General features: G+C 35.4%; 1 protein-coding gene across 3 annotated transcripts in view; it reads left to right on the forward strand.

The window, feature by feature from the left end:
* The window catches only part of LOC105560356 (semaphorin-1A-like), a 219,804-nt gene that overhangs the window by 162,273 nt on the left and 32,060 nt on the right, over positions 1-25,471 (forward strand). The window lies entirely within an intron of this gene.

The following is a 25,471-nucleotide window of genomic DNA, read 5'->3' on the forward strand; positions in this document are numbered from 1 at the left end:
TTGGTAAACCACATTTAACCCTTCGTGTTTGTAGAATATATACGGGAATGAGACGCCCCAGGGTTACCGCAATGGCATCGTTATATCCGTAACGGTATTGCTAACATTTCCTGAAAGTTTCATGCAATTCCGGCGCATGGCTTTCAAATTACATAACGCTTTCGTCGTGCATACGTGCCGGACCCGGAACCTTTATATTGAGTTGCAAAACGTAACGTGACGGTAACTAATAGTTATATTTTATGAAATGATACTTCGTTTCGTTGATCAGTTAAATTTGGTAAACATGAGGTGTAGATTTAAGTAATATATACATACAATGATTGCTAATCATCTAATTTATAATGTACGTCACAAAGAAAAGAGAGAGAAGAGAAAAAGCATGCCGAGTATTATAGACAAAAATATATTTGTATTTCGAAAATTAGTGATTCCTTAATCAAAAGGTTTAAGCAAAACTTATAGTTTTTTAATAATGCAACCTTGTGTAATAATAAAATCTTGCGTAAAAAGAAAGAGAAGCGCTCCATTCGATAATTAATGTATACGTATATATTTAATTAAAAGAAATTTGTTCATCGGGAGAACAGAAATGATAATACAGTTGAAAAATTATTAAAAGCATAAAGGGAAAAACGCGGAAAACGCGGGAACTCTCTACTTTAATAATTTTCTGTCTTGTTCTCAAGTACCTCAATTATTCGCTCTGGCAGTAATTTATAAAGTCTCTCTGGAATTTCTTTTTATCCTAATCTTACCCATACTACTTCGCACGTCTTTGATTCATTAATGGCTTGAAATTGCTTTCCTCTAAAATATAGTTTGTGTACTAACATTGTGTAACAGGCTGCAATAATATTCAAATCTCGAAAACGTGCTGGCCATTCTAAAACATTTTCTTTCTTCTCGAAAAAACCGTTTTCTTTCAAAAATATTATTTTACAACTGTTGCTGTGTACACTGTGGCATTTTCTCTGCTAGACAATAAAATGTTTTCTGGCCATACGTTTTTCTTTCTCTTTCTCTCTCTCTCTCATCAATTAATTTTTACTTCAAATTGATTACAATTATTCGGTATTGGATGCATTTGAAGTTAGTCTTTTTCTTATACTCTATTTCGATGCAGCCCATCTTCGTCCATTTACTATATATATATATATATATGATAATTGTCATTAATTACATAATAATTTGACATACAATTGGGATAATATATTAATAGTAATAATATTTATTAGGATTGAACAGTTTTGCGTTTGTAGACTATTGGTTTCCGCTTTTTTTTCCATTGGATATATCTCTCGTAAACTAAACATGATTGGCTTGTATCGCGCTGTCAACTATTGGTCCTCTCCTTAACAATTTTTTAAGATAGTCAAACTTTTTAAGAACACATCAAAAATTTCTAATGTTAGTTCAAACGACAACTTGGTGAACAATTTTTATCGGATACGAGTTAGAAGCGATTTATAAAATTTTCTTTCTCAGACATTACTGTAAAAATACTTTTCTTTTACACAATTATGTCTTTTGATAAATTATAAATAATAGCTTTCCCGATTTTTTAATGAGTGAATTTTTAAATAGACAGTTATGTCATTTTATTGCACAGTGTAGCAGTAACCTCTTTTTGTCATATTTTTTTACACTCTGTAATTTTTCCTTATTATATTCGCAAGTACGAGGTTCTTCACTTTAGAAAGAAGATCAAATCATGAAGTATTGATAATCGTCTGAGATAAAACAAAGTTCCTACATAACTAATTAAGATTCAGGATCTCTTTGCACCTGATTCTTTTCATTCGGATTTATTCGACTTGGAAGGCAAAGATTTCCCCGTGGCAGTTAGCGATCGTAATTAATTCAAGGCGTGTAAACGAGTAATCGAAATAGGAAAATAATTAACGACGAGATTTGCGGGCGGATATTCCCGGCTGGATTTAAGTAAAGTTACGGATCGAATAAGTTTTTGATGCGGGACTTATATATGTAGAGCGAACGCAGCAAGACGTCGCGGCGCCCGGCGTCTTAATAATGACACGTCGTGGAAACGCGTCGTCATGGCGAAACGACGACCAAGGTGGGCGGTGGATAGTGCAAAAGGAAAAAAAAAGGGAAAAGTGGCACGAGGGCGTGATTTATCTGCTCGTATATCTTTTTCCTCTTTTTCTCCTTTCTCTTTCTCTTCCTTTCTTCCGATCTCAAACAGATGACGGGATCGCTGCAGGTGCACAGAGATCCTGGTAACTGGTATCAAGGCAACGAGATAAGGCTATATCTTTGCTCGGATGCGCTCATCTATAGTTGAATCTGCGCTTAATGCGAACAAATTGCATCGTGAAATACATAAATAAATTATGTATCTGTTAATCGAATGTATAAAAAATAAGAGTCTAATGGATTCAAGGAAATTATTCTTATTAAATGTCAAGATTTTGAAGACTATCTTATAATATATGTACTGGGATGAAGATTTAGCCGCGAAATTCTCTTGCAAGAGACGGGGCAAAAAGATATTACAAACACTCTGAAAATATTCGTTCTTACGAATGCACGTTGCATGTCCGCAGATATTTACACAAAAATATCCGTACAGAAGATAGTTATTAACGTTGGACTTTACTTTAGAAAATGAAGTCGCTACGTATGCACAGATATGAAAAATCATCGGAAGACGGCACCTCGTCTGAATATCTGTTTTTTTTTTCTTCTTAAAAGTTACGATCTCTTTTACATGCATCTTCGATAGCGGCAGCTGATTTCCAAATCAAAATAATAAGCGATCTCATAAGGGAAGTAAGTAGACAATTGGGATTAGGCATCCAGCATTAAATGTAAACGTAAGTAGTGTGAAGATTAGTATCGAAAGCGCACATCGATCGTGTGCGTGCGCGATTGGCAGTGACGTATACGGTATGAGATTCGAATGTTGCCGAGATCTTCTTGGGGTAATCAAACGGCGGTGGAGCTTCCAAAGTTCACGGGAAGACGTATCGATGAGTCTTCGTGGAAGTAACTAGTGTCTCCTTAGGACATCGCGATACCTTATCATTCCGCTACCTGAGCGAAAGGAAATTTATTTTCCCGTAACACCCTTCGATCCGTGATGGAAAACTGATGCGCCGCCCTCTTACTTCTCTCACGCGAGGTCTAATTCTCGCGTCCACGAAAGCCGGCAATTTTTACTTCCGTATTATGCACCATTAAAAACTCATCCGCTGCAACCGCGTGCACGTTGGCGAATAAATCATACGCAAAGTAGGTCTGCTTTTCGCCGGAAGTTTTCAGTAAACACGCAAGATTTACGTCACGAGAACTTCTGCGAGAAAAAAAAAATCGAAAGAAGGAATCAAAAATACCACCGAAATAAATTTCAACGCACGGTTCGACGACGTGACGATGCAAGATCGCGCTGTTTACAATTGCGACGATCAATACGACGCAAGATATGCAGAAAAAATAGCGCGATATTTGCAACAAAATTTACTTTGTAGATGGCGGATTGTGCTGTTAAAGAATTTTCTACTTTTTCGTCACTACTCCCTCACGATTCGCTACGCGAAGTAACACATACGGGCGTCCTTTTCACGTTTTAAACTTTATTGAAGACTCTCGTGTGCAGTAGAAACAAATTTCAACGCGATAGACTCTTAAGATAGGCTCGATAAGCGATTGCTATTTATTTGTATAAAGTTAGACACACGCTACTTTATATGATGAAAAATATTTCGGAGTCGAGCATTCTTTCTTAATCATAAATTTTAAATGCGATTTTATCGCTCATAATTTATTAAACTCACAGTAGATTATATTGAAGATTGAGATAATGTTACACGATTGCACAGATTGGTGCTTATCCAATGAGAATCAGTATGCTTCGGTTTTGTTAATCGAGTTTGTATGTTTAAACTTGGACGATAATTTTTAACTTAATTTATCTGACGACATAAATCATCCAACTCAACAGCAACGAAGCATACTTTCTATTTGTACAAAAGGGTAAATAAAAAGATTTTGACACTCATGTGTATAAAATAATAAGAAAAGTCATTGACACTGCCTGACAAGTTCTATAAAATTGTCTTTAAAATAAAGTATTGTGTATTTTTATTCATATTTTGATACAGGTGAACTGTGATACGAATTTATCATTTATACTATTTATAGTATGGCAGTATAGGATCGAAATTTATACAAACTGATATTATCAATTTCGAAATCCATCTTTCTCATAAGTTTTATAAAGATATTACATCTTTAACTTTTATTTATATGTAAATTCTTTCTCTTTTCGATGAGTAACGGATCATGCCGTGTATCAACGTCTTGCGGCTAGAAAATATATAGTTGTTGATTTAATTCTAACAAATAACGATTTAATACTAATAAATAATAATGAAAAATTGGTTACAGTAACGGAATGATTTTATTCACTTGACATTTTTCTGCTGCATTCACTAACGATATATTTAACAAAAATATCATCTGTTGGTATGATGTGTAGCTGAAAACCCTTTGTGTAAAGTCAAATTAAAAACATAAAAGACAATTAATTGCATTAAAAATTTATTAATAAATAAAATATCTTTTTGTCTGGAAGATTTAAAGCTTGTGATAAACATGTACTGCGGAGATTAAAAACAATTATTATTCGCGTAAACAAGTGAAATATTTTGAAGCGGAATGTTTCCATGTTACACAAACCAGATTAAAGTTAATTAAACTAAAATATATAATATCATTTGGAAATGTAATATCATAACGTCTTTAACAATCTTGAAATACTTCCGGGAGATATCTCTAATACTACGGGGAGTAAAAGTAACGCCGTGAACTACTAATTGAGTCGGGAACGAAGCGCGCCCTGGTTATGAAAGAAAGATTAAACGCCACATAAGAATGCAAGCGTAACATCATTTTTGCGATTTTTCTATGACGCTAACCAAGAAGTGATTTTTTTATGGTAGTCATTATCGCACCACACCAGTTGCTGTTAATCAACGGTCGGATTAATATCGCGATAACAACGATGCATGCAAGGAATAATTTTTGTTACAATATTAGCGATGTTGATCTGTGTTCCATTATAGTCGTATCAAATCTATCTCAGAAATGGTTGGAAAAACATTTTTATAAATGTCTACGAAACAATTTATTATAATATGCGAGTACGAGTAGCAGCGGAGCTTGAAGAAGTAATAGATTATCGCGAATATATTTTTACTTGGCGAGATAACGAAACAAAACACACACACAGAGTAAATTGTAAGTAAATTGATTGTTGTAGTTAAATGTCGATTCGATTAAATCAAACACGTGCTTGGATTGTAATTTTTATGTTCAAATATAGATATGATGTGTCCAATAAATCATGTTCCACAATCGGTGGAAAGGAAGAACAATGTGAAAAATGACGAATAAAAGTAAATAAATTTTTGTTGTTTCAAAGAAGGTTCGAATAAAGTAGCAGAAGTTGATAGAACAATGAAAGTAAATTGGCAATTATCATAGCGAGATCTTTTCGTATATCCCTAAAAGAAAGATTTTCACGTTAATTTGCCGGCGCAACAGACTTACGTATTTCTCGCATACATTGTGGTGGTTTTTCCAATTTTTATAAAGCAAGTTTGTATCCGCAGTAATATGAATCTTTTATGTCACGAAGCATACCCAATCGACACACTCTGTGCAGTCGATGGATAGCTCAATTTTTACTCGCAACGGAAATACGCGCTCGCCGCGATTTCGACGTGAGCTCGAACAAAGCTAATATCTCACAGTAATCGAATAAATTTCCAATTTTAGCCGCCTCATTTCGTGGCATTCTATTATGAAACGACAATGAGACTATATAGCGGAGTCGTGATGTAATGAAAGATGGATCTAAAGTTCGACGATATTTCAATAATTCCACTGTCAACCGATTATTCATCGTAGCACACATTTTAAGAACACTTAAAAAAGAAATTGACATAAAAATATATCTCTAAAGTGCACAAATATTTTCCTTTTTACTACAAAATTATTTCTAAGCTGAATACGTACGATCTCTGAATAAGGAAAACGATCTAAATACAATAATGACTGTGAAGATGATAAAATAATAAATTTAACCTGCGTAAAGATCTTCAAAAATATATAATCTAGAATCTTTTCTTTTGACATTTTATATCCCACTATAAATGTGAACGAAATATTCGTATTACATTTCTTTATAACATAAAAAAAATTTGGTATAGTTTTTGTTACAATATGATAGAAAAATGTTGTTTTAGATAAAGTAAAACTAGATAATATATTTTTTATTGATCGAGTTGACGAAAAGGAATATGTGAAAGAAACTTGCGCGTAACACATTGTAAGCATCCAATTTCGATTCCGTTTCTATAAAATTCTCTAAGCGTCGATCTGCTCTAAGAATAACCGATCTGATATCCCTCGGCGAAATCTGAAGGACCCGTGATAGAGTAGTAGGTGGAACGGATCTCAATTGTCGTTTCTCGCCTAATTCTCACGTCCAGCCGAGAAAATTCGAGCCGTGACTTCTATTCGAGTCACGCGGTCTGATATGGCATCCGAATGTGAGAGTCGTCTCTTTTGGTCCATCTTCTTCCTCTCCCGAGTCGCTCCTTCTGCCTCGTTTTCCAACCCTCACGGTCACACCTTCTTCTCTCGTCCTTCCGTTGTAAAGCGCTCTCTCGGTACGCCTTTAATACTCTATTCCCAAAGCATCTATTTCCGTGGCAGTCCTTTAGAATTTCTTTCGTTTCCCGCGCTGCGCTCTCCCTACCGCTTGTCTTTGTGCTCCGCCGGAATTCATTCGTCCCACGCCATTCCGGACGAGACACGGCAGTTTAGTCTCTTCCCGTCTCTCTTTATTTTCCTTTTTGGTATTTTTTACGTATACTTTTTTCGCGTTACTCTGTCCAGATTCTTCTTCCTTCGATACCCTTCGAAATATGCGCGTGGCACGCAATATAAAATTTGTTCAATGCACCAGAACAAAATAATTTATATGTATAGTTGCATGCAGAAATAAAGACATGCTACATAGTTCCGAATTTTCAAAAAATATATATATGGCTTAAAGTAATATACGTATGTATGTAACGCCATATTTTATATATTTTTTATTTTACATTTATTTAGAAACATTTATATACATTTTTATTTTACATTTATATAGAAAAATGGAAATAATCTCTTGTTATAAAAATTAATTCATTTAGCATCGATATTTGATTTCACCTGCATACGAAAATGTTAATATAAGTCATAAATTTTCTCTTAAAAAATAAATAAATGTATCAAGTTTTAGATATATTATTAATGTAGAATGTTAAAACTCTATATTTTTCTCATGTTGAGAAAAATTATTTTTATTATTATTGTTTATTTTAAAAAGTTTTTAAACATATATTTTCATCAATACTTTCTTTGAATTTGAATTTTAGATGTATCTAAACTTAACAATCTTTGAACAACAGAAAACAGATTATTTGTATTCAGCCAGAATATTTTTATCTTTCTATATATTGAATATATTTTATTTTGTGTAGTGATTCGATATTTTTAGAAGAACGCTTCGTTATCCAAGCTTAATTTTGTGTTGCCGCTCACGTAGAATTTTGTTTGTATTGCATATGAATTGCATACAAAAAATGGGTAATTATACGAGTTGATTCGCAAGTAGGAGGCGTTAAGACACATAGATATATTTGATTATTTTTTTTCTCAAATTTCGGGTCTGTAGATCTGTATTCATCAATTTGTGTAGGATGGTTTTTGGATTATTAATTAAAATGAATGGAGTTGGATTATATGTATTAATTAAAGATACAATTAAAGGTAAGCTCCTTTCGCCACTAAAGCACATCTCAACAGCATGAATAAGCAAGTTTACCTTTTATTTAATTTTACACGATCTCTTCTCGCTATCAATTCCGGAATTGGATTCAAGAGATTCAGAATTAATCAAAATGTTCTCAAGAGAGCTACAATAAATAATAATCTTCCTTCATATTATTTCATCTTTTCAACTTATTGTTAGAATTAAATTTTGGAGATTCTCTTTCTCTTTTTCTCTCAATCTTTTGCGACAATTACAATTTATTTTGTAGCTAACGTCAACAAGTGACATAATTAGCAACTGCTTAATTAATATTTTTTTTACTTGCAATTTTGTACAAGAAAAATTTACTAGTCTTTGATATATAATTAAATTGACACAGTAATGAGATATTTAATTATTTATAAACACTTCCAATGTTTAATTTTACAAAAGTTTAGCCTTACACGGCTTTTTGTTCGAGTCATGTGATGTGTATTCATTCTTGATCTTTTCAATCTCTTCTCTCTATGCTTCCGCAAATTTGGCGAGTGCTCTTTGTCGAATAATTCAAGTTTGCATACATCTTCCTTTGCCCCTTTAATCTTACCTTGAGTCTGACGATGATGACCTTTTCCGTGGATTTGGTAAGCAGAATTATTGTCCTTGCTTTTACATATATATGTTGAAGTATTTGTAAAAATGACAAAATGTTGTTGAGCGTGGCGCTAATTGATGCATCTTTTACATAATATTTTTACTTGAAAAGGACCTAAACTCCAGGTCGAAACGTCGCTTTGTATGTTCTTTTCTTAAACACGTGCCAGTTGAGGTCGACTGAAACCTACTTATTAATATTTTTACTGTCCATTTTTTTAAAAAGAATAATTACTTGTTAAGTCTAACGATCTCTCTTCTTGCCTCCATATATGACTGACCTATTTTTACTCGAGCTACTTGTGCTGATACTTGTGCAGGGACAGTACCTTCTGAAATTTAACATGCGCTTGCTAAATTATCCGCACGTTGATGCGCCACTTACACCCTACATTTCCTTGCACCGTGGTCCTTTTTCATCTTCTCCCGTATCTCCTCGTCTCCCGCGTTCTCCACGGTGTCGTTGGTGCGAATACACGGCGATGTACATTCGCGCGAAAAATCGGGCAAGTACTGTACTATCACATGTTATACCCGCTTCGTTCCCGCCGTTGCGCACGTACGCTACGATAAGCTGCTTCCTCGTCATCAAGAACCGCGACATCGCATGTATTTTTATGCCGGCGATGCCCCGTAGATAAGCTCAGCCAACGAAAGTGTCCAACGAGATATTTTTCGCTCGATACTCGCGAATGGAATCGCTCCGCGGAACTTTATATTTGCTCCTGTATCGTATGTGTGTTTCATACACACGTATTTACGATTCGCTAAATTACTTGCAATACTAGGAAATTTATTTAGCTTACCGCGGACTGTTACAGCAGCAAAATGGATTCTCATAAATAAATGCACGCAAATTTCCACCTGACTAGGCGCATCATGTTTTTCCGACGAAGCTTTCAATGCTTGGGGTGTTGATTTTTCGGTAGCGAAAATTTAATGACATAGTCGGAGAGGCGAGTGAAAATATTTAAAAATTACACAGTTGCGTTGAATTGATTTTCGAATTTCACTTCTAAATGGCTAATTTCTTTCTTTCAAATAAATTTTCTCGACTGAGAAGTATCTAATTTGTAGTCAAGAAAAATCGTAGTATGGCAAATTATCACGTCGAGCAGTGAACTCACTCCAAAGATTTTCTTAAAGGAGTAATTTTGAATTTATTAAGAAATCTGTCGTTAAAATGTAACATCAAAATACGTGTCTCTTACATTACTGAGTATAATATTGAATTTCTTTTTATACAATGTTTTCTTTTAAACAATAACGTTACGACAAGGCCTATCACATTTCAGAGGGAATCAAACGCAACACGATAAAAAAGGATCTTACGCGGGAATCGATATTGGAACAAATAAACGTAGTTTATACGTATCTGTCAAAAGCTTGAAATGCAGCTGGAAATATACGTTGGAAACAAAGTAACTTTTTTTTTTGTGAAGTGTATTCATGTTGAAAACTCACGCTATCACGTATCCAATTTCACGTCCCACAATTTAAATTTCAACCAACCGCTTTTGGTTTTTTTTATTTTTTTTCCCCGAAGTTCTCTAGTTCTTTCTAACAGTGACTTTGAAAAGTATATAATATCATTGAGCTTTCCTTAAACAAAATTTCTTGATACGCTTTTTTTGTGGCCTGTCTCGAAATTAATAACGATAGTTCGTAAAACATTTGTGTAACAAATATGCTTTACGGAAGTACCTTTAGTATACTTGACGTTTTAAGGATCGTTACTATGTTCTTATAACTAAAGAACTTTTATACAAAGACTATATGAAGCTAAAGAAACGCGCGGTCCATTGTAACGCTACATAATATCTCTATGAAACTAGTTTCTATTTTTAAATTAAAAATACACCACGTTTTAGTCGAGCTGTATTCCCTAACGATGCTGGATATTGTAAGACCTAATAGACAGTTTGTGTAGGGAATATTGATTGGAATCAAATTGTACGAGGACCGCGTTCATTTGAACGTTCTGAATTTCTGAACGAACAAGCACGGAGTATCGCTGATTCACGCTGACTTGGCATTTATCGGATTCCTTCCGACCAGATTTGCTTAATGATTCTATACTTTTCCATAAATGATCCTCAGAATTTTCCGTAAACAATTTATGCGTAAGTGTACGTTACATGACGAAAACGCGCGCAATGCGAAGATTAATGTAATCCAATAATGGACGCTGCCGATAAATATCATATCATGAGATTTTGATGCCCTACAATTTCGATTGATACCCATAATAATAAATCTTATCGAATAACCATTTGAACTTAATGGTTTTCCATTTTTCTGAACTGAAATTCGATGCTCGAGCATTTCCGTTGCGGGGCTTTCAAACTGTTTCCTGTTGTACTCTCTTTCCTACCCTGTTCAAAAGCCACAGTGAATTTTGGCTGATATCTTATTCGATATAATAATTTTTCCGATACCTAAGAGAGTTAATGCATTGCATCTGAGAATATTTCCTAAATAATACGTTTCGGAACTAAAGTTTTACTTGCTAAGAGCCAAGTAACTGTAAAAAAAAGACAAGCGTTTCGTTCTGTTATAAAGACCCTGAAAAAATATCAAAAACCGTTTTTCTAGAAACGAGAACGAGTGCTCTCATGTGGAAACATTAGCATTCGTGGTGAAGTATTTTCAAATTAGTCAAGAGACATTTCGAGAACTGAAATATTATTCTTCAAAGAGAATTTATTTAAATACGAGAATTAACATAGAAAGCCATTGTTTATTTCGTCTTAGACATTTTTATTTGAATGTGAAGTAAAACTGGAAAATTGATAATATAATGTTGACAATTCTAAAAATAAAATGTTTCGGTAATAATAGTTAAAACTGGTGCCAAAAATAATGTTCCCAATTATGCATATCTAAAATGTTAATAATAAAATGATATTAACAATGGAATATTTCTGTAGTTATAATAGTTAAAAATGGCGCTAAAAATGATGTTATCAATTTTTTATACCTAAAATGTTAACAATAAAGTGATGCTAAAAATGGAATATTTCAGTAATATAATATAATAGTTAAAATTATTGCCGAAAACGTTCTCAATTAGGAATGCTTAGAGGGATTGTATCGATCTCTGCATATTTATGACAACTACGTATAGAGACGATGTGAAACGAGATCTGAATATATGTATATCGGCCGCGATTTCTCTCTCTCTCTCTCTCTCTCTCTCTCTCTCTCTCATGCGCTTTAGTGTTATTTTTGGAGCGACGAAGCTGTTCCTTTATTTAAACTTTCTCCTATCATGAATGCATTTGATGCAAATTTCAAGTTCCTCATGTTCTTGCCATATTTTCTAACATGATCTCACACAATTTTTGGCACTCAGCCAAGGAAATATTCGCGCCTACACTTTGCATACACACGTACACGTGGTGCTTACGCGCATCGACTCATACATTTCCAAAGTTTTGCTTCAAGTGCGAAAATACAAGTGCCTTCACTGGAGCTGGTTAGATGCTGTACTTTTCGATCTTCTTGTCCTCTTTTTCCCTTGCTACGTTTTTTCGTAATAATACGATCTGCGTGAGCGGAAAAAGGTTGAAATGTCAACAGAATTATTTCAAATAGATATAGTTATTAGAAATTATACATGTAGATGGCAATATTAAATAACCTTTCGACTGGAATTTCCTGTGTTACGTTGTGTGACTTGAAACATGTGCAGCTTATCTTAAATGCTTCCAATCTATTTCGAAATTGGAAATAATTTTTAATTGTATAATAGAATTTTTTTATATAAATCGTGTGTGGCAAAGATTTCGTTATTTTAATTAGATATTTTATATACATACACACGCGTGTACATATAGTTGAGAAATGAGCTTTTCGACGATTCACCGTTAACATAATTCCTTTTTGCGTTTGTGAGATACTAGTCCCGAGAGGAACATTGACTAAATAATTTGAGTATACCTTTCTCTTCTTGCTTGTATCACACAATGCGATACAGTAGATTACAAATGTTCTACCATTTTATTATTCATGGCTTTAACGTCTTCGCTCATTTTGCTCGTGAAACATCGTGGGAGCGCAAAACCATATTTCCCCTTCCATTTAATTAGATTTGAGTTAATCGCATTCTCTTTTCCGAACACACAAGTACGTATATATATAAATGCCCGTGTCCTGCGGTACTCCGTTCGTCTATTTTACTATCTCACGGGATCGGGCTAACAAATCTCGCCTCGTATTTTCGTCACGGTTTATTCAGATGTAGTAACATCGCTTCCCATATGTCAGCTGTTGTCGGTATACATGTTCCAAACATTTTGATTTTGACGTTTCTCGATGTTGCATGTTCCACGTGTTGTTTCGATAAAAAAGGGTATTTACGATTCTGCCGGTGGTGCTAAATTTCGATAGAGAATATTTGTCTCGTCGATTCTTTTTAATTTCAAATAAATTTAAATGTTGTCGCTGTATTATTTTTGTATTTTAAATCATTGCGAATACAAATTTAGAAATTGTGTTTTCCCATAGAACACTTAATCTTGGAGTTTGTTATAGATCTGTCATTAATAAAACTGGCAATCGCCAGATTGTCTAAAACATTGACAAGAAAACGTTTTTCAAATTGAACTTGATTTAGTTAACGTGCTTCTTTATAGATTATTCTCTTTCTAGACAATAGCTTTATCTCTACATATTCATCAACACATATTCGCAAACCAAACTCTCTGTATTTCTCCATGATCCGTCAACATAAGATTATCTATTCCATTGTAGCGCGCAGTTACGCTCTATAGTTATCATATCCGTAATCAGTCTGTCGATGCTTGACACGGTACGAAGCAGCCATAATCATTCATGCTATGTACAGCCGACTGTTCACTGTGTATTAAATATAAGAGAAATGGTGGTAAACGTATAATGAATATTTCTTATCTTTTTCAAATAACACAGTACTCCCTTGCAAGTGTATTGCCAAATATGCTGGCAGTGGAAAAGGCCTCAGCTTAATCATCTGATATAACGTCAATTATCCTGTGTATAAGCGAGCATAATTAATAGGAGATGGCAAATGACAGGTGATTCAAGCTTCGACCGCTCACCAGTAATCGTAAACAGACATACACTCGAGATATAAATCGCAAATCATCGTCCTAACTTTATCGACCTATTGCTTCGCGTCCTCGTCATCGAATATCGCCACTCGTTAGGTATGCGAATGTGTGATTTATGATGTTTGAAACAGTCATCGCGTGGCTTCTTGTTCCGGTCAAGAAGATCAAGTAAACATTTAATTGTGAAATTGAGAAAGAAATGTTTTATGAAGGGAATCGTACAGGAGCGTTTATAATTCTTTGTACGGGAAGGGTAGTCGTTTTGAAAAAGTCAGACCTTTCTTTCCTCGCGATTGTTCTATCGTTGAAGCGTATACACGGGCTATCTTGATGAATCTTCCGTATTGTATCCGACGAAACTTTAACTGTTACCTATATTCGATAACGATAAATCAACGTTCATTCGCGTAGTCGTTAGAAATATCGATCCCATTACCGTCGCAAGCAGCTTTAGCCAGGCACATTCTCTTTTTCGTCCCTCGACTATTACCCTTTATCGTGCGACGAGATAATTCAAAGCGACTGCTGTAACTCGCTCCGGCGAAGTAATTAGTATAACGAGTAAAAGCCGGGAGCCCGCCGGTTCGTGCGACACGATCCGTGCTCTTTTAATAACTACTAATCCGCTAAAAAGTGAAACGAACGAAGAACAAACGAGTTATCTCGCGCAATCGGGACGAGAACCTGTGTCGCTGATTTATACAGTCTTTAATGCGAATCTTTAGACTTGTGACACGCAGCTTTCGTTCGCTAAAAGAGAATAAAGCGCGAGCGCTTATAGCATTACTCTTATTTCGATTGCATTCAAATCCTTTGACCTATATCGAAGCACTGTGTTGATCACACGAATATTACAATATTGTTCAAAGAGAGAGGTATTTGCGTATATACTCAAAATTGAAATGACACAGTCTTTTATATTGTAATTCTATTTATATCGTATTTGTCATGATGTAAAACCAAACCTAATTACCAGGCGAAAAAGGTTGAAAGAAATAAACTTATAACAAACAACGCGAATATGCGAGCAGTATACGTGATAAGTAAAAAGAAATATTTATTCTATTATCTATTAGGTCTTTTTATTCTGAGGATATTACATGTTGGAACTTGCAAAACAATTTTGTTCAAGACTACACTGAATTGAATACGAACACTTTCGAAACGTTTCGCTGCTTAGATACGAGACATTGATGCTAAGACAATAATTTAATTTTTGCCGAAAGGTCAAGTTTCCGTAATGTGTAGCCTGAAGATCAAGACGCGAGTCATCTTAATATCGTGGACATCGTGTATCGAATTCGTCCATGACTCGCGTTTCGTTGCGAATCGGGTCGTGTCATATTTGCTGATAGTCAGCGAATATAATGAGCCATGCCGAATCCTCTTTCTGCGACGCGCTATTGCTCGACGAGGCGAGCAGCGCGTCCGTGGGAACCCACTTTAGTAGAAATCACAGTTGATTGCTTATACGAGGTGTCCCAGACCCACCTTTTACTTGTGGAATCTCTCCTCGATCAACTTGGAATTGATATTTTCTTGGGGGGAAAAAAGAAAGAAAAAGGGAAACATCGCGAAGAGGAACAGCTTTTAAATTGCAAGTGATGGAAAATGGGGAATTTCTCTGAAACTGAATTGAACCGGAATCCAATTTTTATGAAATTTTAAATAATTTATAAACAAACCTGTAATTAAAAAATTACTAGAAAGTTGAAAATTTATACGATAATCTCTTTGACATTTCTATCGAGGAAAAGATAATTTTAAATTAACCAAAAAATTTAAGAGACATCTAGTATAATTTCAACATGTTTTATGCTGAGATTTATCTTAAAGATTATAATGTATGAAACTTTTATTAAAGGAATATTTGATTTGAAATTTGTTCTGGGGACTTTACAAGATTCATGGATAAAAAATACGATTATTTTTAGGTATAATTCATACAAATTATGAGTAATGCATAATGCTTGACAGATGTCACGGAATATCGCGCCATCGATAATCGCTTAAACATCATAATGTTGGACTGGACATGGTCTTTTTTTATAATTTCGCTGTTTATTCGGCAGAGTCCGCCGACGTTTCTGTAAAAGCGACCAACAGCTTGACGTATGTCAGTTATTTGAATGAAGTACATGCCGCGTGACGAGTGACAGTAAGCCGCTCTGATATATCCGTCCATCCTCCCATTTTTCGTTTTGTGGAAATGAGAACCGTATATACGAGTAAGATACTCGATCGCTCACAGCACATTCAACATTTTCATTTCGCATTCCACACCACTCGCTAACCGCTAGAATACGTGCCGCGTTCTGCTGCCATATACGTATACTGCTTTAATGTTGCAATGGTAACATCTTTTGAGAGTAAAGCTGTGACATGTACAAGATGCCCGACACCTGGAGAGCCGCCTTTTATTTACATTTTTGTTTAATGACAATATCCAGGCAGATTGTTACTTTATCGCAAACTTAACAATTTTTATCATTAAGTATCTTCGCAATTTAACCCTTAAATTAGAAGCCAATGTCTATAATCTGTTTGAAACTAATGAAGGAAATGAGATAGTTGTGTCTTTGAAGTTCCCGGAAAGCCCTCTATTTTCAATCGTTTGCAATTTAAAAATTATTGATTTTTGTTTAAAAAATTCTAGTAAGAAAAAATTGATTCCACGTTTGCTAAAAGAATTGTAATGTACAGTCCGTTATTTGACTTTGCATATTTAATTAAATTTCTTCAAATTTTAGTTAGTTAGGAACGTTCAATTAATAGACAGTCCTTTTAATGGATATTTTAAACAAAGTATTAGAAAAAGAAGTTATAAATAGTTTAATTATCGGTTTTACAAATATATCAGTTGTAGCGAAAAATTATTTTAAAATAACAGACAGAGGGGAAAAATTATGAAAGAAAATTTACTTTTTATTATCTTGTGTTGTCTATGGAATTACGAAATTAAATTGGAGAATTTACTCACAATTAGTCTTTATGTCTTTCTAAGAGAAATTGTATTAAATTACGTACAAGTTTGAACATAGATATCCACAATATTGCTATTTTGTCGATTTTATCACTGACTGCAGATTTGATTATATCTCACCTTAAAGAAAAGAGCGATTTTTAAATACAGAAAAGTGGCCACAATTGGTTTACGTTAATATCGCGTGGCAAAACGCGCGTCAACAATAACGTAAATCGAGGATTTGTCACAGAAAACGTATAATGAAGGAGTCAAGGTAGTTTGTGCAACGTACATGACAGCAAACAGTGTTGCATGCATAGAATGCGGCAACAAAACATGCCCCGTGTGCTGGCGGTTCAACAAATCATATTGCAGTTTCAAAGTATGCGGGCTATAAACGTAACGATTAAAAACAGCGTCGCATGTTTTTGCTCAGAAAAATGATCTCGATATTGTATAGGACACTACAGGATAAAACGAACATTGCCAAACTAGTTAATCGGCTAATATTTATAACCAATGACATATATGTTACAAAACGCGTTTGTTTTAATTGGTACATACTTTGATGTTTCATTCGGCAAGTATTACGTAAGCGAGAGTTTGATGCATGACATACACGTGCAAATTAATAGAGGAAAGTCCTCTATTGTAAGATAAGTTTCTAATGTGGGACAGCAGGTTTTCAACGTCCAAATTCGATCACAAATCTTTTTTTGCCACGATACACGATCTAACAATGAATTTTCCACTAAACAGATTTCGCTCCAAATTCATGGTGAAGCCAACAGATGATGTTTATTTAAACTTGACTATATTAGCAGCTATTTCATAATAGGAGACTTTCCTCTATCTCAAAAAAATATTATCTTTAGAGAGAACCAAACCTGTTTTAAGATTAAATAAGCTACTGTAATATTGGTGAAATGGCGCGCCAGTTCGATTCAGCATATCTTGTTTCTAATTATAGTATTGTCAATTTCTTTAATTTATTTAGTCTCTTTCGCTCATCTATACACTCTACAGGGTGAGTCTTTCCATATCCGACAAAATTTTTGAGAAGGTAGAACGGATCGAGATGAACGAAAAAGTCCTGTACCATTTTGCAATTTTCGTAATAGTTAACGAGTAATTAATTATTAAAAATCGTTGTCTTAGGCCGGTCTACCGCCCAATTCGAGCGTGTGGCAAGATGTGACCGCCCGGCGATCGATATTGCTATGCGCACATCTCGCCACGCGCTCGAATTGGGCGGTAGGCCAGCCTAAGACAACGATTTTTAATAATTAATTACTCGTTAACTATTACGAAAATTGCAAAATGGTACAGGACTTTTCCGTTCATCTCGATCCATTCTACCTTCTCAAAAATTTTGTCGGATATGGAAAGACTCACCCTGTATATGCAAATATATAAATGCAAATTTAGTACATATTATTAACATTAATGCTCTTAATCCATTCATTTCTCGTGCGAAGTAATGTTACAAATTTACGAAACAATCTGGTCTTTGGTCTTGTACGACTACCATCGAAATTGTTAGGAAAGGTGCAATCCGCTGGACAATTGCCCAAGTAATTTCGCATATTTACAGTTGTGCGCACAAAAGGCGTCCATTTGTGCAAATTACGCTTGTACGCGTAAGTTGTGTACGCCCTACATACGTCTTGTACATGTTCCACATACCTATATATGCTACATACATCGTTTAGGCTGGAGATATGTGCGTGTCTGCAAGCTCCATTGAACCGCACGAACGCCTCGTCAGGCGCACGTAGGCACTCCATGAAGCTTTTTCGCCGGATATATGACTAGATTATACAAAGTTCTATGGATGAACAAAGGAGTGTATTCACGCAAACCGCCGTTTATTAATTTTCGGCATCGAGGTACGTCAAGCAATCTCGTTGTAAGTTGAATCAAAGTCACGGCAAGCTCATCTAAAATCATTAGAGATGCGCAAGAACATTCGAAAACTTTCCGTTGGATAGCGTTGGATTACGTGGTACGACTCAAAGTCCCAAATCAAAAAGTTTTTATTCATAGATACAATTACTTTTAATAATAGTAAATTGCAATACATTTTCTTAGGGTACATTTGGAAAGTGGCAATTTAAAGTTGCAAATTTAAATTTGATCTGAAGACGTTTCGATATTCTGAAATTGAAAACGGTTGAATAATTTTGTTGAGAAACATAATGTCTCCAGTTGCAGTCGGACATTAAAAAGATAATAATTTTTGCAATTGCTATACTGGAATATTTACATTACTTGTCACGTTGATTGAATTAAAATTCACCCACACAATGGAAATAAAGTGTCGCATGTAACACATGCGGCAATAAATACATTGGACAAAAATTCAATATAAAATATTCAAATAAATTACATTTCCGACTAATAAATGTACAATATATTTAATAAAGCCTTTTTGTAATTTAGTATACTTCATTATTGTAGAAAATCTCAGTAATAAAGTATAATAAATTATAAAAAGCTTTTACAATTTTAACTTTATTATATTTTCATTAGACTTGCATTTCATTAACGTGCGAGCGGGATTTTTCGTTGTTTTAAGACACAATTGTATATGTATATCCACGTCGAAGTAATCACGAACTTTTCTCATTAACAATCATAAAACGGACGACGTAGGGCGACGTCGCTCGCAACAATAGGAAACATACTATCAAGTTCGGGCTATTTTTGGCGATGTTTTCTGAACTTTGTGCGGAGTGTTATTAATTTAAACTTTATTAGATCTCTCTACCACAAATTTCTGAGTGAGCTTCTATAATTTTGTGACATTATCCCGAGTAAGACAAGTTAAAATTTGCATTTAATGAATAATCCAGCAGGCGTCTTCCGACCGGTTCATTCGCCTGCGGACAGTTATTTTCGCCTCCCGCGGGTTTTACGTACCTACCTAGGAACATCTATCATTGTACGTATGGCGCACGGGCTCCCAGGAACATGTACCGCTTTATATTACGGCATTGTGCCTCGTGTGTACGTGTACACGTGTAAGGAAGCGCCCTGTGAATGAACTAACGGTTAAGTAAAGATTCGCCGAGGACAGTCGTGGTTAATTGGAATAATTAATCGGCTCATTGTACCTCTCCCACCTTTTGTCTTCCTTCCTCGCGTATCGCGAGAATAGGTTTCGTTGCGTATACAGGAAGACCAGCCGCCAGTTCCCAATGGGATTCCGGCTGAATTCACCGTCTTGCAGAGGCTGCTTCCGCCCCGAAGGAGGTCCCCGTTCTTGAGAAACGTCTCGAGTACTCGCGATAGTCTGATTCGATCAGGATGCCCGGAATATATTTAATAATACGTATATCGACGTTTCTTCCGCTGAGAAAGGATTATAAGGGACTTCTACGTCAATATTGATTAGATTGTAATGCTTTTAAATTTAAAATGTTCACAAATAATGGAGAATGATGGCAGTAATAACAATCCTTTTTTTTTTCACTTTATATAATCATTCTCTTTTACGTTTTGTCACGTTTCTGGATTATTCCGTTGTTTATTATTTTATTGCCATTTTCTCGCACCTTTCAATCCATTTAATAATATTCATCACCGTGCTGTCCTCAATTAGCTATCACAGCAGTCCAAAACCTTTCACGTTCTTGCTTATCACAAATTCTATTTGCTCAATAATAAACAGATGCATAAAGGACAGTGAAATTATGCTATTAGTTCGTGCGTGTGCATACTAATGCGACATAATCTCTGTTGCTGGTTCAAATCTGGTCGATTTTCTAAACATGGTGACAGCTTGTCACCCGACATATTACAATTATTTGGAAAACAACAGAAAAAGTAAATGGCTATCAAGCGCATAATTTTGAATTCAAATAGAACGTTCTATAGACTAAGAAATGATTCGAGACTTAAGATATTATTTTGTAGTTTTTAAAAAGCTCTTAGAATTTATCTCGATGGTTAATTTTCGGATTACTTATCGGATCTTTCCTTCAAAATGTTTTATATAGTGTATTTCAGGGGCATATTTTCTCGTACTTAGTTTTGTCTGCATTTAATTTACTCTAAATAGTGACCGCTGCGATGTATTTAAAAAATAACGTGGTCTTTTTTATTACTATTTAAGCCCACATGGGCATTTCGCAGCGCCTCGGGGCATCCGCAGAGCATTGTTGCGGAACCGTCGGTCTAAAATATTAACCGCACGAAGTTGAAACATAGCAACAGAGTCAAATCAAATTTTTAAAACGTTTTCTATTCATTAAATTTTAGATGAGAGATTAGTCTCAACTTGTAACTACAAACAAACGGGATTTAAATCTTTATTATTTTGCGATATTTAAGAAAAAATGGCACGCAATTCTACACATTCTTTTATTATTTTGTTATCACGGTCATTGCATTTTTTAAATTGATCACATGCAAAACCGTGCATATAAATGTTAAAATTTATAAAATCAACATGTAGGCAAAATCTATAAAAAAATAATCGTAAATTTTATATAAAATGAGTTATTTATTTATTTCTTTATTTACATTATTTTTCCTTCTGTAGTATTAAAAACTACATTTTTATATATATTAAAAATGAAAACTTGTATATATGTATATGTAAATAAGACATATGAGTATCTTTAGTCATTTTCAAAACTTGTTGACACTTTACGCGAATTATCCTTATTTTGTGCCCAATCGATATAATCGCCAATCATTACATATGCTAAGCCATATTTGTTCGCTTGAAACGCGTAAATAAATGCGGTTAACTAATTAATATAAAAATATCTCATTTTTGCGAAACGTGGTAATAATACCGTAAGCGCTGTAAGCGGATAAACTGTGATTTATTCGCACGATTTCATCGATACAATTTTGTCGAGCTGCTGCATGCACGCTTAATTATGTATACTATCGATCCGCCGAATTGGTCGTAGTATCAATCCAAATATTAAATATTTATGAACTAGTCGCTTGCGTGGTTGCATGTGCGTTATTCATCGAGATGTTCGTCGAAGAAACGATCGATATCTACTAATTTGGAAACGCGTATAACGCGCGTTTCTCATTGTCACGCGTTAATTGCGCGTAATCGCAATCGCGATACCAATTCTGCGATCGATGCGCGAATCCGTCTAGTGTATCTCGTTTATTTATGTATACCATCGATCGGATTGTGGCGGATAGGCTTTTACAAATATTGACCCGTCGAGAGTGGTATGGATATGAATTTGCATCTATTTCTGATTCATATGTAAATGACTTTCGTATATCTATCGCAACAAGATAACATCAAATTGATATTGTAGTCGAAAATAAAATTAGTTAAACAAAATTAAGGAACTGGGCGATGGCATGCCACTCACCTGCGCGTCGAAAGAGGAAATTAATACATACAAACTTTCCGTTAGCAGATATTGATATGAACTCCATACGTTGAATTGCACGAAACGCATCGAGTTGCGAGTCAAGTTAATAAATTGCAAATGCATCGCACAACTACAACACATATGCAGACACATATTCGTCCACTCGAGCGTATTCAGACCATTATTAGTCACGCAAGAATGCAGTAGATTTTTCCAAAAGTCCGTTGATTAGATTTCGAGCGCTACATCGGATATGAATCCTTTTCAAAGCGGATATTTTCCTTATGTAAGTTACATTTGTAGAATGTTACACAAAGAAATATATATTTTTTTTCCATATAATTCACGCTAGAATATTTCGTTGCCGCATACGTGGCAAAATGTGCAACATTTGAATACTCTTGTTATTTCTATACAGAATAGATAAACTATCTTGTTACTGTGTCCGTTGTCGTCCAATGATGACCTACAATCGGATAATTGCGATTTATCCGATGTGAATAAGTCACGTTTATTTCGCGCGATCGTCGGATATGCTTAATTATAGCTATCGACCAATACGTTGATCTGGCCGACGCGACGTATCGCATCGAGAATTCAATGATGAGAAAATACTCATTCCCGTGGCGTTTTCCTCGTTAATATACAACCGCAGTGATTGTATTTTCTGAAAATAAAAATAAACGAAAGACTGAATGGCGCGAAACTACAGCAGCATGGAAGTGCACGCGATCAATATTTATTAAGTTCGGAACAAATACGGCTGTTTTTCATTGCGGCGAATTCGACGCGTAGCAATGCGGCCTGTATAATCACAATTTATTCGTGCGGTCTCGACCGATGCACGTGGCGTCCTAGTTACAATGCGTTTGATTTGGTTGCGCATACGTGATCAATTGACCGACGATGGAAACAAAATTCCACATCGTACGAGCCGAATCAGTTTGTACAAGTATTTCACTTTGCGAGTCCCTTAGCAATGACGCGACTGACACTTCATCGCCGATTTTTAATCCATCGCATAATTTTGATACGAAAATTGGCAAAGTTTTAACAGAGCCTAGACTAAACAAGTAAAATCATGTACTTATCTAGCTGAAAGAATGGGAGAAATCGCAGTGCTGTATCTCTTTTTCCATTATTCGTCATCGCGTGAATTATTTTAAATTATGTAAGCTTTAATTTACAAAGCGTTACCAGATTTACTCGCAATAAGTACGCGATTTGTACAACACGTCGAGATATACCAGAGAACAATATTCGCTTATGTAACGCGCAATGCGATATGCAAGCGATTGTAGATACGCGTTAACAATAATTGATTTCGCGAATACCAAGATTTATGTATCTAAAATATTCAGATTCGTTACGTTGAAGGTGACGGATTCGTAATAGATTACATAGTGGCGTGTCAGAGCGGAGCAATGTCGCGTGTTATTAAACTACATGCCACGGCAATTATTCTCTTACGAATTGTTAAATGAGTTTATTTATCCATTTAAACGTGTAACTGATTGTACCAACTACAAGAAATGTATCTTGTAGCTGCGTACGCTAAATATGTTCCTCTTTGTAGCAATATGCTCTTATAAACACAAAATGCAAGACTCAACTTTAGGCGATGTTTGGCGACTGTACATGTACCAAAATGTACGAGCAGTGTACACTCAGAGCGTCATGAATGCCTTACACTTGAAGAAAGACGCTAAAGATATCCAATAGGAAAATATATTTTATCAAAATGAATTTTTCTATCGAAATATATTGAACTTAACGGCTATTTTCAGGCGTAAAAGCATTCGTGACGCCGAGTGTACACTTTGGTGCACTTTGGTATATTTACCAAAAATCGCCTTTTAATTTATATTATAAATTTTGCTAGGCTTTTGATATTGTCGTTTCAATATGATTTTAATTTTTCTAGTCGCCTTAAAGTGAATTATCTGCGGACGATTCTGTGTTCAGGCTGATTGCGAGTGAAATAACTGTAGAAAATATTATCGCCGTTAGACGATGAATATTTCCTAAAGTATTTTTTCTATGGCAATCTTTTTTTCAGAAATTACCTAAATGAAATTCAGAAATGCGAAAATACTGCATTGCTCTGCAGTACCTAGAAACAAAAGTTAAATTAAATTTGTGGAAGGACCGCCTTGTATAAACACAATTTATTATATTTTTACAATTTAATTTTCTTGTATTGGCTTGATCGAAAGCACGACTTGGTTATTTTGAACAAATATTTAGATTACACAGCCTGAAACTTGCAATGCCCTTAGATATAGTATATTTCCTGACGAACTTTCGTAATAAATTTTTCTTTTGCAAAACTTTTGTAAAAGAGGAGACCACGGTTTATTACAACTTTCTAATTTAACGTTATTTACAGTCATCTCTCAAATTAAAGATTTATTAAAGTTTATTTCAGGTCAGCTGCGGAGCAACGCTTTATCATTTAACGATGTTCCTTTTTGTTCACTTTGATTTCGCTTTTTACTTGGAGTTATTTGTAAAAATTATTAGTAAGTCCAGTGTGCAGCTTGGTCTTCGGTATCTACAATTGTAAAGTTATAAATCTAGGACACTTCGTATATACATCGAAGAAGTTCCGATCTTTCAAGAGTTTCCGTCGGTATCTCCTTTGCCGTAGTTTTAATTTATTGCGGTACATTCTATAAAACGTGGACGAAACAATCGGATATGCGTAAAAAATGGTCCCTTAATTGGCAACGCGGAAGAAAAGTTTTATTAATCGATATTGCTTGTTTGCGCATACTTATATTTAATTATAAACGACGGAGATGTGACACAGGTCCAGAACTGTAATAAGGACTGCATGACGGGAGGATAAACGTCAGTATACCGCGTCTGGAGAGTAATTTCTGCGGAATTTCTAATAGACGAGGGTCATGAGTCTAAATTATTAAAATAGCTAATCATATTTAACACAAACGTTGCAATTAGCCGCTACACATACATTTTTACTTGAGTTACAAAGAAATTACTAGCCTGCACTCGGTAATAAATATTTTTTCGTCTCCTCCGTTTAAGAGAGCAGTTTACGCCGAACGAAGAACACGCTGAAAGCTCTTTATCTCGCGTGACATTTAAATCGCTCAGATCCGCTTCGTGATATTCGAACGTGCCCTCTTCTCCCCTTACGCCGATCAGCAACAACACTTCGTGCTGCGCTTATCGTCATGGCCTGCACGGCGATGACGATCGATTCCTCGCGTAGGTAAATTTCTGCAGGAAGGACAGGGCGGATGTAACGCCGGATAGAGTAGGAGTTACACAGATAGAGCCGGGGGTAAACGCCGCGCGAGGCAATAACGCGCGTCTCTCCGCGCGCCAAGCTGCTCGTAGGAGGAGACGCGAGAGATACGGGGCGTGCGGCACGATGTTTTGGAGCGTAGCCAGGGTGAGCCAGCTATCACGGTACGTACCTAGCCCGACCCAGGGCACCCCTGTGGTCCGAGCGCGGTGGATCGCGGAAGGGTGTTCGCCCTTCCGTTTCTCCCTCACCGACACCTACCGTAAACGCGCTACCGTGCACATCGCCGTGTTCCAC

This window comes from Vollenhovia emeryi, unplaced genomic scaffold, assembly GCF_000949405.1.
Source record: "Vollenhovia emeryi isolate VEMERY1.0 unplaced genomic scaffold, V.emery_V1.0 DF939232.1, whole genome shotgun sequence".
Classification (NCBI taxonomy): domain Eukaryota; kingdom Metazoa; phylum Arthropoda; class Insecta; order Hymenoptera; family Formicidae; genus Vollenhovia; species Vollenhovia emeryi.